Genomic DNA, 16,944 nt, shown 5'->3' with positions numbered 1-16,944 from the left:
TCTTCAGTCCTGAGATTGGTTTGATGCAGCTCTCCATGCTAATCTATCCTGTGCAAGCTCCTTCATCTCCCAGTACCTACTGCAACCTACATCCCTCTGAATCTGCTTAGTGTATTCATCTCTTGGTCTCCCTCTACGATTTTTACCCTCCACGCTGCCCTCCAATGCTTAATTTGTGATCCCTTGATGCCCCTCTACATGTCCTACCAATCGATCCCTTCTTCTAGTCAAGTTGTGCCACAAACTTCTCTTCTCCCCAATTCTATTCAATACCTCCACATTAGTTACGTGATCTACCCACCTAATCTCCAACATTCTTCTGTAGCACCACATTTCGTAAGCTTCTATTCTCTGCTTGTCCAAACTATTTATTGTCCATGTTTCACTAATACTATGTTTCCTTCTCTCCTTTTTCCTACTGTCGAATTGCAGTCACCCATGACTATTAAATTTTCGTCTCCCTTCACTACCTGAATAATTTCTTTTATCTCATCATACATTTCTTCAATTTCTTCGTCATCTGCAGAGCTAGTTGGCATATAAACTTGTACTACTGTAGTAGGCATGGGCTTCGTGTCTATCTTGGCCACTATAATACGTTCACTATGCTGTTTGTAGTAGCTTACCCGCACTCCTATTTTTTTATTCATTATTAAACCTACTCCTGCGTTACCCCTATTTGATTTTGTATTTATAACCCTGTATTCACCTTACCAGAAGTCTAGTTCCTCCTGCCACCGAACTTCACTAATTCCCACTATATCTAACTTTAACCTATTCATTTCCCTTTTTAAATTTTCAATGTCAATGGCAGTTGTAAATTACGTACATCTTTTTATCATTCATGTACTAAAGCATACTAATATTCCATCTCTTGTAGTTCGTATGAGCAATCAAAGAACTCACAGTCATGGAAAGATTACTGTAGTTTCATCTGGTGATAACACAAATGGCAAAGAGATTTTGCTTATGATTCTTATCTCTTCCCTCAGTGTTTTCCCATTCTTACCAGATCTGTATACTGAGTCACTTCTGTTTCAGAGTCACAGACATAAACATAAGAGACATTTATTTGTTTGCCGGAACCCAGTAAACGCATCAAAGAAGCAAAAATACATGTAAAGGTTATACGTAAAATTCCCGTACATGAGTCTGAATAAAGAAAGCGTTAAAACTGTCTGGAGAAGCTATATATAACGAAATATTCCTTTTCCACTATTTTTGTGCAGTAAACCCTCCAGTATATTGCTAATGCTGATGTGAAAAAAATTAAGTGGAAAGAGGAAAGTTAGATAAAAAAAACACACACACACACACAGATACAAACACATGTGAGGAGGGGGGGGGGGTTGAGACGGTGAAAGATAGAAATATAAGTTTACAAAGGAGCGAATAAACATCCTAATGGAATACTGCGTCTCCGCATTTCAGCTTTTTCTGAATAAATCAGAACCAAAAGCGACGCCGCGTGACGCATGGCGCTCTGGTGTGGTGCGGGCTCTGACAGGGCGACTGCCGTAATTTCTAACCGTAACGCGTCCACTGCACTCGCGTTTACAGAGGCGGAAATGCGTTTAGGAGATGACAGTTTAATTTCGCTCTAACAGAGAATATTCCACGCACTAGGTGCAAACGACAACTGCAGGAGCACCGTAGGACAACTAGAAATTCCAGCTGTGGCAGCACCAGAACAGAAAAAGAGACAAAATTTTGAAATGGTTAATACCTTGTCTGGTCGGAAAAAGAATCCATAGATTCGACAACAGTACAATGGCCATCACGTACTGAGGAACAGAACTTAACTTTGATTGTATTTTCACAAATGTGTAGCTTGCGCACAACGGTATGGAGTAGGCCCTAATGTGTAGCTTTAACTCTTGTCTACGACGAGGTAATTGGAGTCAGTAGCTGGATCAATATTTCGCAATCTATCATCAGGTGCATGGTGGAGGGTACTTATTACCACTCCTAGTCATTCCCATTCATGTTCCACTCGCAAGTGTAATGGGGGAAAAACGACTGTTCATATACTTCCCGTATCTTGCTTTCGCGGTCCTTAAGCGAGATGTACGTTGGTGCTCATAGATCAGTCCAGGACTGCTTCATGTGTATGTGTACATACTGGGTGACAATTATTGAACTATATGAAAAGAAAACGTAAATTTGTTACAAACAAAGGCGTGCGCACACTTCATTCAACAGGTAAACGTCATTACAGATACTTGGATTTACGCTATGACACGTTCGATATGCCGGCCATCATTGGCGATATTGTGGCGCAGACGAATAGCGCATGCATGACCCGCTGAATTGCCGGATGGCTGTCGATGGCCTCATGAATGGCTGTTTTCAGCTGTGGTTTTGGGGTTATTGCTGTGCACCTTGTCTTTAATACAGCCTCACAAAAAGAATCTGCATGTGTTCGGATCCGAAGAATATGGCGGCCAATCGTGGCCAATGCCATTTGTCTCTGGATACTCCAAAACCAGAATGTTGTTCCCAGATTGCTCCTCCAGAATACCAAACACTCTCCTGTTTCAATGGAGTCGAGCTCCGTCTTGCGTGAACCACATCTTGTCGAAATGAGCGTCACTTTGGATAATTGGGATAAAATCATATTCCATAACCTTCACGTACCGTTCGCTACGCACCGTGCGATCAAGGAATATCGCACAGATTATTCCGCGACTGGACACTGCACGCCACACAGCTACCAGTCGAGGGTGAAAAGAATTTTCGGTCATGAAATGCGGATTCTCAGTCTTCGAATGTGCATATTAACGAACCTATCTATATGAAAGTGGACTTTGTCACTAAACCAAACCATATTGTAGATACTAATTCCCATCATGCCCCAGGTCAACTGTACAGTTTGAACAACCTAACACAAACTGTTCAGAAGTTATGACAATTTTATTTCATCAGTAATTGTCACCTTGTATGTAGCGACAACCACATTCGCCCATGCATGCACGAAACCACGAACTGCCGTTCTTTTGCGAAAAGTGCACCACTAAACGTTTGTGCGGGAAAGCACAATGTTCCATAATTTTCTACGCATTTCAGAATTGGAATTTACAATGAAAAACGAAGATATACAGTTTCTTGAATCACTAATTTCTTCTTCCAGTTAAATCAGGGACAATTATTACAATGTCATTAAAGTGCCTCCTCTCTGTAACAAACTACTTTACTTAAGCTATACGTGCGGAAAAGGATACACATAAACAATCAGCTGACGTGGTCCATAAGAGAAGGGAGACTTTGGCTGGTTTGGAATGCATACATTTTTTGACGGGAATACATTCTTTGAAACGTTGAAGGGTGCAGGAATAGAACACGGGGAGTGGAAGCTTATCTACAAATGATACAAAAACTAGATTGTAGTTGTAAGAGTTGGAGGACATTGCAGGCAAACAACAGTTCAGAATGAAGGTTTCACTCTGCAGAGGAGTGAAAAATTCCTGCTCAAAACATCCCCGAGGCTGTGGCTAAGCCATGTCTCCGCAAAACCCTTTTCCTAGGGGCGGTAGTTCTTCAAGTTTCGCAGGAGAACTGTAAAGATAGGAAGGTAGGATATGAGGTGTGAGGGGTAAGAAGACCAAGGAAATTTGAAAAGAGATTTGAAATTGGGAGAGAAAAGAAAACTTTCGTATTTGCCGACGACACTGTTATATAATCAAAGATGTTGAAGAATTGCTTGTTTGTCATCAGCCGTGTAAATTTATTGCTTTTTTTCGACCGATTTTGATGGTAGCGACCGTCTTAACGGTAAGCTAAAAAGCTGTACATTGGATGGATATGCTGTTCAGCTTTCCACTCGATGAACTGATAACCATTGGTCATTATGTATTTACAGAACCATGTACAACGGGTCATAATTTGGATACCAACATATAATTTATTTCACTATCATTAAACTCAACCATCATTAAAGTTGACAGGAAAGGTTTCTTTCTGGAAAATAGATTATAAGATGAACATCGACAAACGTAAAATAAGAGTATCGAACGCAGCTGAATCAAATCAAGCTATGCTGAGAGAATGAGACGAGGAAAAGAACAGTAAAAGTATTCATTGAGTTTTGCTCTTTGGGCAGAGAAATGACATGATAGTATAACACTCCCATCTGCTACTGCTATACCATAACCTCGAAACTGGAGGCAGTTTGCAAAACAGAATTATTTTGTTAGAGTAATAATGCTATAAAGCAACAGATCAGTGTTACCCTCTGAGAGGAATTTTGTTATGTTGACCGTGTTGTACCTAACGGAGGTGGCTTATCGGAAGTGAAAGTCAGAATTACGTAAATATTTGAACAGTAACATACAAAATTTTGCCTAGCTATACTGTTTATAGAATAAGGGAAACGGTCGCCAGCCTAATTAGGCAAGAGAAAGATTAACGTTCTCGTTTAAGGAAGTAGGTATAAGTAACTATAACGGATCAACACAACCTATACTTTGTCACACGCGAGTGCAGTGAACTCCGACACATACATATGTTTACGGTAAGATTGAAACTAACAGAGCAGCAGAAACAATTTGCAAAATTATAACAGATACCGAAACACACTATTACTTTCAGGGCTTACACAAAGTGAATGGTCTTTATAACATTACTATTAATATGCATTTCTAATACACAAGAGAGACAAACACTTAGCAAACATGAGTATATAACGTTTCACAACTGCAGGTTTCTCACTTTTACTACAGAGAAACACAATGTTGACAAAATTGCAAGAAACTGACTCACCTTTTAGAATTTACTACAGACAACAATGTGATCGTTTACTTTATAAGCCTCAGTCTTAAGAACTTTTAATTTTGAAGTTAACAACAGCACTTTAATAAGCAGTTTTAATAGGAATATTTTCAGCAAACAACATCTACTTTAACTCACTCTCTTGCCACCTTAACTTTAACTTTCTTTTTACTATGTTGAAGAGGCATTAATGAGCAAAATATTGGGCTTTAATGTTCTTTTAGTAAGGACACTCGGATATCACTTTAGTTCAAACGGAGAGAAACCTGAGAGGTGTTATGATAAGGAGGAAGTCAAGGTAGGTACATAAATTCAGATATAAATTACCTTATATTTGAGCACATTAGCACATCCATTAAGCTGATCCTTCACTGTACATCATTATAGTATTACGTTACAGTGATTGCGCAACGTAGTGGCAACTGCTTGTTGGTAGGTGGATTCGCAGACAGAATTGCTGGACTCTGTCATTTCTTGGTGGCGACGACAGATACAAATTCCAGAATAGTTCCAGCTATTTATCCATCCATCCGAGGCATTGGAAAGCGGCAGGAAAAGCCTCTCTTGGAACCAGCACTATATGCAACATTTACATGACATTTCACAGTTTGGTAGCTTGTCCCCGACTCGTAGCTTGTCCCCGACTGACTATCAGTTCCACCTTTTCTACATAGGCCAACCACAATTTGCGCGCGCTACACAGTTCCGTTTCCGAGGGGAACCACTGCACCTTTTACATACAAATTAGCTAAGAACCCTAAGTGAAGGTCAGCAGTTTACATAACAGCAAACAAACACATTAAATAAAACAGAACATTTTCACATATTGACATTTCTACAAAAAATTATTCACACAAAATTATAATTATATACAATAAGTTTTGTTCCCTCCAAATGGGACAAAGAAAGCAAATGACAGATACACTACTTTGCATAGAACCAAACCATGACATCAAAGTTTTTACAAAGAAAGGAGTATACAATTTTGTGTTATCTAATCAATCAAACACATTTACAGATACTCAACGATGTAACATTAAATGAAACAAAAGCAAAATAAATCAGTAGAGCATTAGAGCTATGGTGTTACAATAGCCGAAGCTTTTTCTTTCATATCGCACTAGCCCTGGCAACGTAAGTCCTCATTTATTTCCTGGATGAATGCCAGTGTCAGTCTCCCTCTAGAGTTTTTACCCTCTAGTAACACGGAAGTTATTCCGTGATAACAGTTGTCCTACTACCCTGTCTCTTCTTCTTGTCGGTGTTTTCCATACACTCCTGTCCTTGTAGATTTTCCGGAGAAACTCCTCATTCCTTACCTTTTCCGTCTATTTAATGGTCAACATTCTTGGGTAGCGCCATATCTCAAATGCTTCGATTCTCTTCTGTTCTGGTTTTCGTACAGCCCGTCTCTCACTACCGTACCATACAGTGCTCCAAATATATATTCTCAGAAATTTCTTCCTCAGATTAAAGCCTGTGTAGTAGACTTCTCTTGGCCAGGAAAGCCCTTTCCGGCAGTTCTAGTATGATTTTTACGCCCTCCTTGCTCCGATCGTCATGGATTATTTATTTTTTATCTCCTTCGTGATGATCAATCCTGATGTAAAGTTTCTCGCTGTTCTCATTTCTACTGCTTCTCAGTACTTTCGTCTTTCTTCGATTTACTCTCAATCAATATTCTGTACTCATTAGACTGTCCATTCCATTCCGCAGATTCTTCACTTTCACTGAGGGCAGCAATGTCATGAGTAAATTGTATCGTTGATATCGTTTCACATTTAATTTTAATCCCACTTTTGAACCTTTCTTTTATTTTCGTCATTATTTCTTAGATGTATAATGGAGGAGGACCACATCCCTGTCTTATACCATTTTTAATCCGAGCACTTCGTTCTTTATCCTCCACTCTTACTGTTCCCTCTTTGCTCTTCTACATATTCTACAGGGCTATTACAAATGATTGAAGCGATTTCATAAATTCACTGTAGCTCCATTCATTGACATATGATCACGACACACTACAGATACGTAGAAAAACTCATACAGTTTTGTTCGGCTGAAGCGCTCGAGAGCGCAGTGAGACAAAATGGCGACAGGAGCCGAGAAAGCGTATGTCGTGCTTGAAATGCACTCACATCAGTCAGTCATAACAGCGCAACGACACTTCAGGACGAAGTACAACAAAGATCCACCAACTACTAACTCCATTCGGCGATGGTATGCGCAGTTTAAAGCTTCTGGATGCCTCTGTAAGGGGAAATCAACGGGTCGGCCTGCAGTGAGCGAAGAAACGGTTGAAGGCGTGCGGGCAAGTTTCACGCGTAGCCCGCGGAAAATTGGCTCATGCCACAACTGGAGACCGACAGCGCCGACTTCATATTTCAACAGGATGGTGCCCCACCGCACTTCCATCACGATGTTCGGCATTCTTAAACAGGAGATTGGAAAACCGATGGATCGGTCGTGGTGGAGATCATGATCAGCAATTCATGTCATGGTCTCCACGCTCTCCCGACTTAACCCCATGGGATTTCTTTCTGTGGGGTTATGTGAAAGATTCAGTGTTTAAACCTCCTCTACCAAGAAACCTGCCAGAACTGCGAGCTCGCATCAACGATGCTTTTGAACTCATTGATGGGGACATGCTGCGCCGAGTGTGGGAGGAACTTGATTATCGGCTTGATGTCTGCCGAATCACTAAAGGGGCACATATCGAACATTTGTGAATGCCTAAAAAAACTTTTTGAGTTTTTGTATGTGTGTGCAAAGCATTGTGAAAATATCTCAAATAATAAAGTCATTGTAGAGCTGTGAAATCGCTTCAATCATTTGTAATAACCCTGTATATTACCCGTCTTTCCTTATAGCTTACCCCTATTTTTTCAGAATTTCGAACATCTTGCACCATTTGACATTGTCGAACGCTTTTTGCAGGTCGATAAATCCTATGAACGTGTCGATTTTTCTTTAGTCTTGCCTCCATTATCGACCGCACGACAGAACTGACTTTGTGGTGCCTTTATCTTTCTTAAAACCAAACTGATTACCATCTAACACATCATCAATCTTCCTTTCTATTCTTCTATTATTCTTGTCAGCAACTTCGATGCATGGGCTGTAAAGCTGATTGTGTGACAATTCTCGCACTTACCAGCTCTTGCAATTTTCAAAGTTGTGAGGATAATGTTTTTCCGAAAGTCAGGTGGTATACCGCCAGATTCATACGTACTACACACTAATTTGGATATTCGTTTTATTACCACTTTCCCCATTGATTTTAGATATTCTGATAGAATGTTATGTATTCCTCTGCCTTATCTGATCTTCGAAAACACTTTTAAAATCTAATTCTAATACCGGATTCCCTACCTCTTCTACATCGTCTCCTGTTTCTTCTTTTATCATGTCATCAGACGTGTACTGACCCTCATAGTGGCCTTCGGTGTACTCTTTCCATCTGTCTGCTCTCTCCTCTGCATTTAACACTGGAATTTCCATTGCATTCTTAATGGAAGGAAGGAAGATAGGATTTAATGTCCAGTCGACATCACGGAAAACCTAAATCTGGATGGCCAGACGCGGGTTTGAGCCGTCATCGTCTCAAATGCGAGTCGAGTGTGCTAACCATTGCGCCACCTCGCTCGATACACTCTTTATGTTACCACACTTGCTTTTAATTTCACAGTAGGTTGTTTTGACTTTTCTATATGTTGAATCACTCCTACAGTCAATCATTTTTTTTCCAGATTTCTTCACATTTTTCATGCAAACATTTCACCTTAGCTTCCATGCACTTACTATTAATTTCATCCCTGAGTGACTTGTATTTCTACGTTTCTGAATTTCCATGAACATTTTTGTACTTCTTTGTATTTTCTTATGTTGCCTATGATTAAAAAAAAATGGTTCAAATGGCTCTGAGTACTATGGGACTTAATTGCTGTGGTCATCAGTCCCATAGAACTTAGAACTACTTAACCCTAAGTAACCTAAGGACATCACACACATCCATGCCCGAGGCAGGATTCGAACCTGCGACCATAGCGGTCCCGCGGTTCCAGACTGTAGCGCCTAGAACCGCTCGGCCACTTCGGCCGGCCCTATGATTTCCTAGCAGTTATCTTTCTTTTTCCTATGTTTTTTTTCCGTTTCTCTGATTGCTCTTTTTAGAGATGTTCATTACTCTTCAACTAAACTGTCTACTGAGCTATCCCTTATCGCAATATCTATAGCGTCAGAGACTTCAGGTATATCTCTTCATTGCTTAGTACTTTCATGTATCACTTCCTTGCGCATTTATTCTTTCAGCCTAATCTACACTATAACTAAATGGTGATCTGAGTCTATATCTGTCCTACGTACGTCTTTCAATCCAGTATCTGATTTCCGAACCTCTGCCTTACTATGATGACAGCATCATGATGTAATCTTACTGTTCAAGGTAGAGAGGATATAAAATCCAGAGTTACAATAGCAAGAGAAACGGTTCTGGCAAAGATAATTAGGTAACATTGAATGTGAATCTAAATTTCAGGAAGTATTTCTGACGGTATTTATCCGGATTAGAGTCTTATACTGAAGCGAAACGTGAACGATTGACAGTTCAGCTAAGAAGAGAATAGAAGCCGTTGAAATTAGACGCTACATAATAATGTTAGAGATTAGATAGGTGGCATAATTATTGAGTATATACTGAATAGAGTTAGATAAAAACTAAATTTGTGGCACGACTAGACTAAAAGAAGGGATACATAGGCTGATGCATCAAGGAATTGTCAATTTTGTAATGGAGCCAGATGCGAAGAGCAAAAATTGTAGCGAGAGAGCAGATTCAAATGGATGTAGGTTGCAATAGTAATGCAGAGATGAAGAGGCTTGCACAGAATAAACTAGCATGGTGGTGTTCGTCAAATCAGTCTTCCCAATAAAAACACTAACATGTGTTAAACATGTGCATTACTATGTGCTACCGTCGATTTTTTTTTCAGTGAAAACTGAAATAAATCGCTGTTAAAAATCGTTTTACTTCTTTAATAGCAGTACTGAAAGCGTAGAAAAAGCGCGAAGAAATTTCGGGGTTACAGCCAGTCATCCTCAACTACACGATATTTCGATTGGGCAGCCGCGCGGAGTGGTCGCGAAGTTTGAGACGTCATGTCACGGATTGCGCGGCCCCTCCCACCAGAGTTTCGAGTCCTCCTTCGGGCATGGGAGCGTGTGTTGTTCGTAGCATAAGTTAGTTTACGTAGTGTGTAAGTCTAGGGACCAATGACCTGAGCAGTTTGGCCCCTTAGGAATTCACACACACACACACACACACACACACACACACATCGACTGCACACGTCCCAGTCATTCGTAGGTCAGCCATCGAAGAGTGACGAAGACTATGGGCTGCGAGAACTTCAATTCTGGCAAGTGTGAACTTCCAGCTTAAGATGAAATTTTAACACTTTTTTTACCTTCAGTCTTCTTCTATGGTTAAATGTCTGGTCTTTACGTAAAGAGTGCCATTATTTGTATCAAATTTAGTGGAACATAGTGCCGCTACCCAAGTAGCTGTTTTGTTATATTTTATTTCATTTACTGTTTTTTTTTATTATTATCGCAGAAAGTTAGCACTGAAGGTAGCGTGATCATGGCATGGTACTCGTCTTTGTTGCCCAGGTTTCTGATGTGTATATTTATAAAGCTATCACTGTGGTGTTAGAACATCCTTGCATTTTCTCCTTGCCGTTCTCTCAGTAGCGGTTCATATTGACAGCTCGAATAAATTTCTGACTTGCAGCAGGTCGTAGTCAACTATACTCCAAGATGTTTCGACTGGATACCATCCAGTCATCCTCAGGTGAGCCATCGAAGACTGGCGAAATGAACACAACCTTGCAAAATTTCCATTTGTTGCTTTAATATTGGACACCCGTGTAATAATATCAGTATTGCTGCCATAGTAGTTAAATGTTTTTATTATGATGGGTCCATTTCGGTTAGACTGCAATCTTCAGATCATCGGCGAAAGTTACACAATATTTTTTATTTTATTGTAATTTTAGTTAATGGTATTTTCAGATGTATAAATTTGACACTTAAATCCATATATCATCAGTGGTCGCTGTCACTTCGTATTGCATTACAGCATGGTGCAGGCTTAGCACTCTTATGCTGTAAGCTATGGTTTGATGCTGTTATTAATCGTCCCTTCTTGTAATTTTCATAATCTAACGTATTATCGTCAGATTCGACTGACTGATTGTTGTGACAGTTGGCCAAAAATGCTATACGGTTACAGTTGCTATGGGGTGTTAATGTTATCATTTTAGGCTGCCAAAGGCTCTGCGAGAAGAGCCCTTGTAAAAAGAGATACTACAGCGAAACTAATTAAACAGTCTGAAGTATTTAGGCGACAAGTCCGCAGAATGTTGATGAAATCGGCCGATTTCCGTATATTACGTGAGCAATGGTATCATTAAGGAAGTAAGACATTTGCCTGACTCGTATGTAAGGGTAACAATGTTGCTCATTATAGGCCGTAAAAAGATTTTGTTAAGAAGGCCATATACACTCCTGTAAATTGAAATAAGAACACCGTGAATTCATTGTCCCAGGAAGGGGAAACTTTATTGACACATTCCTGGGGTCAGATACATCACATGATCACACTGACAGAACCATAGGCACATAGACACAGGCAACAGAGCATGCACAATGTCGGCACTAGTACAGTGTATATCCACCTTTCGCAGCAATGCAAGCTCCTATTCTCCCATGGAGACGATCGTAGAGATGCTGGATGTAGTCCTGTGGAACGGCTTGCCATGCCATTTCCACCTGGCGCCTCAGTCGGACCAGCGTTCGTGCTGGACGTGCAGACCGCGTGAGACGACGCTTCATCCAGTCCCAAACATGCTCAATGGGGGACAGATCCGGAGATCTTGCTGGCCAGGGTAGTTGACTTACACCTTCTAGAGCACGTTGGATGGCACGGGATACATGCGGACGTGCATTGTCCTGTTGGAACAGCAAGTTCCCTTGCCGGTCTAGGAATGGTAGAACGATGGGTTCGATGACGGTTTGGATGTACCGTGCACTATTCAGTGTCCCCTCGACGATCACCAGTGGTGTACGGCCAGTGCAGGAGATCGCTCCCCACACCATGATGCCAGGTGTTGGCCCTGTGTGCCTCGGTCGTATGCAGTCCTGATTGTGGCGCTCACCTGCACGGCGCCAAACACGCATACGACCATCATTGGCACCAAGGCAGAAGCGACTCTCATCGCTGAAGACGACACGTCTCCATTCGTCCCTCCATTCACGCCTGTCGCGACACCACTGGAGGCGGGCTGCACGATGTTGGGGCGTGAGCGGAAGACGGCCTATCGGTGTGCGGGACCGTAGCCCAGCTTCATGGAGACGGTTGCGAATGGTCCTCGCCGATACCCCAGGAGCAACAGTGTCCCTAATTAGCTGGGAAGTGGCGGTGCGGTCCCCTACGGCACTGCGTAGGATCCTACGGTCTTGGCGTGCATCCGTGCGTCGCTGCGGTCTGGTCCCAGGTCGACGAGCACGTGCACCTTCCGCCGACCACTGGCGACAACATCGATGTACTGTGGAGACCTCACGCCCCACGTGTTGAGCAATTCGGCGGTACGTCCACCCGGCCTCCCGCATGCCCACTATACGCCCTCGCTCAAAGTCCGTCAACTGCACATACGGTTCACGTCCACGCTGTCGCGGCATGCTACCAGTGTTAAAGACTGCGATGGAGCTCCGTATGCCACGGCAAACTGGCTGACACTGACGGCGGCGGTGTACAAATGCTGCGCAGCTAGCGCCATTCGACGGCCAACACCGCGGTTCCTGCTGTGTCCACTGTGCCGTGCGTGTGATCATTGCTTGTACAGCCCTCTCGCAGTGTCCGGAGCAAGTATGGTGGGTCTGACACACCGGTGTCAATGTGTTCTGTTTTCCATTTCCAGGAGTGTAGTCTAGATAGTACGCATCCATGTGATCTTAAACTCTTGTGATCTCTGATGATCTCTTTACGTAACAACATAGCTCAATTTAAAACTGAAAGTTGTTTGAAGACGTAATGGTATCGACTGTTTCAAAGAAAAATTAGATTTATTGGTTACAAGCGAATATTACACATAAATGTGAGATTTATTGGATACAGCGAATATTACACATAAATGTGAGATGATTTAACTGCTCAAGAGTAGACATACGAAATACTGCGATGTCCATTCGTTCAAGAGCAACCAACTCATTGCCAACTGTCTAAATTAAATCGTCCTGCAGCGAACATTTTTGTTTCTTACTTATACCTGTAACTGTTGTGAGGTCTCTTGGATGTTTTTTTATAAATATCTGGTAGTCGAAACTACATAAATAATAGTCTAAGACTCTCTTATTTGATTTTCCTCTACTCTCATTGCTCTTTCTGTATCCACACTCAAGGAAACCGTGCTGTATATTCCAGACACCTTGACAGCTAATGACTTCGCCTTCTTATTTGCTTTCCTAAAACAGTTACAGAAAAGTTATGCTGACAATCTCTTGCAAGTGTTTCACGTCTGTTTGGCGGGACCGTCGATGAGATCTCATAGTCAGTCATTTAGTGACATACTCAGGCTGCAATCTACGTCAGCAACGTGTAAATCTCGCAGTGTTGTCCTGGGCCATTTCGTCCCTGAGTTGTTATGAAGCGTCATCTATTAATATCTCTCGTATAGTGACTTTCATTAGTGTTTTCACAGAGATGTATTTATGTTATCATGGATGAGGGTGGAATGAACCGATGAGAGTGGCTTCAGTCCAGTACAGGCGCATTACGCACGGTAGTGAAACAGCCAGTCACAGAGTTCCTGAACGACTGAAGGATCGCCATAGACAGTGCCTCATTCCTTCAGTTCATAAAATAATACCGAGGTACTTTTGGTAATAGTCATTACAGCAAGGGGAGGTAATCATAACTCTACAACTTATCCTCCATTTGCCAGCCGGAGAGGGAAAATTACTCGTACCACCAAAATTTAAACAGGTACCTACGAATTAACTCTACTGCTTTACTGTGCTTTTAAGACCTTGATTAAGAGCGTAGGTCGATGTTGCTACAGCCATCTCAAGTTAACGTAACTTCGTCAGAAAACCGAAGTTAAGATGCTGCAATGTTTTCGAAGTCCAGCAAAACACTATCAGTTACTTTCGTTTCCCCACGTAATTGATATTACAGAGTGTAGGCGCCTACCTGTTTCACGGCACCGTAGGGGAAGGAAAACCGGTGGTGGTGGGGCTCCGCTGTGAATTAATTCCGAGCTGTAGACAAGATGCAGTTCGTCAGCCTATCGGCAAACACACAACTAGTAAACCTCGCAAAGCCCGGTATAGGTTTACATAGGAGCGAATGGAAGCGAAAACAAGCGGAAAATTTACCAGTGTTCTCTCGTACTTACGAACAAGCGGTTATACTAGAGCAAACGGAAGAGAACGCGATAACACTTCATTATTAATTTTTGGTGCTGGTAATCGGCACATCGGATGCAACACCACACTGAGGTGACGAAAGTCATGGGCTACCTCCCAATAACATGTCGGACAACATTTTGCTCGGTATACTGTAGCAGCTCGACGTGGCTTGGAGTAAACAAGTCGTTGGTAGTCCCCTGTAGATATATTAAGCCATGCAGCCTCTATAGCCGTCCATAACTGTGAAAGTGTTGCCGATGCAAGATTTTGTGCACGAACTGACCTCTTGTTTAGGTACCGTAAATGTTCGATGGGACTCATCTCGAGCGATTTGCATGAACAAATCATTCGCTCGAACTGTCTAGAATGTTCTTCAGAACAATCGCGAACAGATGCGGCTCGGCGACATGGTGCATCGTTGTTTAGCAATATGAAGTCTATAAATGGTTGCAAATGGTCTCCAATAGGCAGAACATAAACCATTTATAGACAATGATCGCCTGAGTTGAACCACTGGACTCCCATTCTATGTAAACACAGCCCAACCATTATGGAGCTAGCACCAATTTGCACAGTGACTTGTTGACAACTTGGGTCAATGGCTTCACGGAGTCTGCCCCACACTTGAACCCTACAACCAGGTTTTACCATATGCAATCGAGACTCGTCCGGACACGCCTCAGTTTTCCGGTAGTCTGGGGTCCAACTGATACGGTGATGCGCCGACGGGTGGCGCTGCGGGCGATGCCGTGCTGTTAGCAAAGGCACTCGCGTTCGTTATCTGCTGCCGTAGCCAATTATCGCCAAATTTCACAGCACTGTCCTAACGGATACATGCGTCGTTCGTAACGCCTGGCATCTGATACTCTCGGCACACTCTTGACATTGTGGGTCTCGGAATATTGGATTCCCTAACCATTTCAGAAATAGGAAGTTCCATGCGTCTAGCTCCAATTACTACTCCGCATCCAGAGTCTGGTAATTCCCGTCGTGCGGTCATAATCACGTTGGATACCATTTCACATGAATCACCGGAGTACAGTATTGACAGCTAAGCCAGACCACTGCCCTTTTATATCTTTCTTACGCGATGCTACTGCCACCTTTACAAGTCCCGTTTTATATACTGTTAGATGAAGAACTTTGGTTCTCAGAGAAGATTATTATCTTTGTATACCGACTGTGAACCGTGGATTTAATTTCAAAGAATATTCTTAAAAATTTATTTTATACTAGCGATTCATCAAGAACATTAACACATTTAATTCACTATGTGAGCGTGGAAGTAGTTTCCAGGGAGTAAATGATGAAATCAGAATCAAATCGCTTTTAACAAATTGGAATTTTATTCCTAAAAGCTTTTTTTTTAGGAAACAGATTTAAAATTATAAGCAGAAAGCACACTCTAAATATCAAACTACAATTTATTCAGAGGCAGAAAGAAACAAATTTTTGAGTGTATGAGATTTCGGGCTGAGAACCTTGCCGCTCCCTTTTGACACGGTCGTAGTCACGACCGCTCACAACAACCTCTGAAAGACTACACTGGTGCAAATCTACAATACACCAGATTACCTTAAAGTAAAAGTTTTAACAATTCACACAAGCACACAAACTATGGCCCCCTAGGAGGGATGTACGTGGTAAATACTAAAATTAAAATGATCAACTTGCCACCGAACGTGCAACTTGATTTTAACTTCTAATAAAAGTCTTACGGAGGAAGGGTGGCAACTTTATATACTAAAACGATCATTTAAATAAAAGCCCATGAATTGCAATCTTATATAAAATGATACAAGGTTGTCCAAACGAGTTAACATGTTCTACAGTACACATATACCGCCTCTCAAGATGATATGCAAGATAAAAACATATTTCAGGAATTAGGCCGTTACACTCCAAGCAATAAATTCGTTAACACACCAAATCCGACAAACATGACAGAGACAGCTCCGACCGACAGACAGACACTAACTGCCTAACTGTGGTATGCGTACTGTAAGACCATCAGTACACACACCATCAGATTATTTGACTTGTCTCTCTAACGAATTAGGCGAGTGTCAGCAATATGTCTCGTGGTCTTATCGTGGCGTGTTTATCTTCTGCTGTTAGGTCTGACGATGGAAATGACACTTGCACGCTTAGAGTAGCAGATTGACGGTGACCAACTTTAAACAGTACTTGATTAATTTTCACACACATTTATTAAAATAATAACAAGCAAAAAATTTACTCAACTTGGTTCTGGATGTTATTTACAATTGAACTCTGAAGTTCCTTTGGTATTGGTACGTTAATCTTATTCTCACATACAGGGTGTTAAAAGAAGGTACGGCCAAACTTTCAGGAAAAATTCCTCATACACAAATAAAGAAAAGATGTTATGCGGACATGTGTCCGGAAACGCTTAATTTCCATGTTAGAGCTCATTTTAGTTTCGTCAGTATGTACTGTACTTCCTCGATTTACCGCCAGTTGGCTCAATTGAAGGAAGGTAATGTTGACTTCGGTGCTTGTGTTGACATGCGACTCATTGCTCTACAGTAGTAGCATCAAGCACATCAGTACGTAGCATCAACAGGTTAGTGTTCATCACGAACGTGGTTTTGCAATCAGTGCAATGTTTACAAATGCGGAGTTGGCAGATGCCCATTTGATTTATGGATTAGCACGGGGCAATAGCCGTGGCGCGGTACGTTTGTA

Source organism: Schistocerca cancellata, chromosome 9 (assembly GCF_023864275.1).
Source record: "Schistocerca cancellata isolate TAMUIC-IGC-003103 chromosome 9, iqSchCanc2.1, whole genome shotgun sequence".
Taxonomy (NCBI): domain Eukaryota; kingdom Metazoa; phylum Arthropoda; class Insecta; order Orthoptera; family Acrididae; genus Schistocerca; species Schistocerca cancellata.
The sequence above is the reverse complement of the archived record's forward strand: the minus strand, read 5'-3'. Positions refer to the sequence as shown.